Source organism: Elephantulus edwardii, unplaced genomic scaffold (genome assembly GCF_000299155.1).
Source record: "Elephantulus edwardii isolate Elephantulus edwardi_28Jun2011 unplaced genomic scaffold, EleEdw1.0 scaffold00016, whole genome shotgun sequence".
NCBI lineage: Eukaryota > Metazoa > Chordata > Mammalia > Macroscelidea > Macroscelididae > Elephantulus > Elephantulus edwardii.
In genome coordinates, this window is record NW_006399766.1 from 24412930 (window position 1) to 24414759 (window position 1830).

Sequence of the window (1830 nt, forward strand, 5' to 3'; positions counted from 1 at the left end):
TCGCATTAGCACGATCAAGTGTTCTGGGATTCCCATTCTTCTCAGAGTCAGCCATAGTTTGTTATGATCCACACAGTCAAATACTACTACTTCTTCTTTTTTTTTTAAAAAAGCAGACTCTGTGATTTTGCTTTACAATAGGTTAAAGATGGCTCTGGATCTTGTTTGTGACCCAAGGACTTTTCCTGTAGGACTAGGTCCTAGACATAGGATTATAAAATTGACATTTGAGCAATTTTTAACTTTAATACAAACAAGAAGGCAGAATACTAAAATGGTTGTTAATGCTTCACATTTGTTGTTGTTGTTGTTGCTGATTGCCTTCGAGTTGAGCACGACTCACAGCGACCCTATGAACAAACGGCTTGAAGCCCCTCTACAACTATCGACATTTATCAAAAGTCATAGAGTTTCCAGAGGCATATTGTTGTTTAGGAAGTGGATGTGCCTCCTGCTTCCAAACCTGTCATAGTATGACACCCACATCCCATCTTTAATGGTCTTCTGATTATGTTCCAGTGATGTATAAAAGTGACAGAAATATTTTTATTTCCTACAAATCAGAATGAAAACCGAAATGAGCTAACAGGAATCTGACAAAGGATATAAAGATTTGATATGAATGAATGGATTTAATTCTCCCAGCATATATATATATAAGTAAATCCTTTATTACTAGTCGTATTAAAGATTTACAGCTTTGGAAAACTTATTGGGCGTTTCCTACTCTATCCTACATGATTATGATGAGCTGGAGTCAACTTGATGGATGTGGATTTTTTTATATTATTATTTCTGTAAACTTACCCCAAACATCACCCCAAACACATTGCCCTTAGAACAGTTCTGATCCATGGCAATCCTCCACTGAGTTTCTGAAGCTATAAATCTTAGGAAGAAGATTGTGTGCTCGAATGCCTCTCTAGAAAGGCAAATGCTTGGGAAGTGTTGTAGTCACCTAGTGTTGCTATAGTAGAAATATCACAAACATATGGCTTTAACAAACAGGAATTTATTTTCTCACAGTTTCTTCTTGTTATGTGCTGTGGAGTTGGGAATACCTCATAGTTGACAGAGACTATAAATCACATGAGAGGAGCTTGGCCTTCTTTCTCCAGAGGAGCGGCTGGTGGAGTCCAGTCACTAGAAATGCAAGGTTAGCAGTGCCAGACTAAACCACTAATACTTCCTTTTGCAAGCAAACGTGTATTATTATTGGGGGAGGAAATTACTTTCTCATTCACACGGTGGTTTTTCTGAGGTGTCATCAAGTCAAGCATGGCTCATAATGATCCTATGAACAAGAGATCTGAACCCTGTCCTATCCTGTGCCAGCCTCGTTATCTCTGACATATTTTAGCCCATTGCTGCGGTCACTGTGTCAACCCTTCTGGTTGAGGGTCCTCGTCTCTTTCACTGACCTTTCACCTTCCTAAGCACGATCTCTCTTTCTAAAGAATAGCCTCACCTACCAGTATGCCCAAAGTGTATGTGAGCAAGGTTTTTTTTTTCATTTTTACCTCCTAGTAACACTTTGGGTGCACTTTCTCCCAGACGGATCTGTTTGTTCTTTTGGCAATCCATATTCAGTGCTCTTCCACAACTCGAAGATATTGATTCTTCTTCTGTCATCTTTATTCATTGTCCAACTCTAAGATACATAAGAAGACATTGAAAAGACCGTGGCCTTAATCAGGTGCACCTTTGTCTTTAAACTGACTTCATTGCTTCTCCATACTTTGGAGAGCTCCATAATGGCAGACTTTTCCAATACAGTGTGTCACCTGATCCCCTGGCTGGTGGTACTAAGGGTGTTGACTATGGATCCAA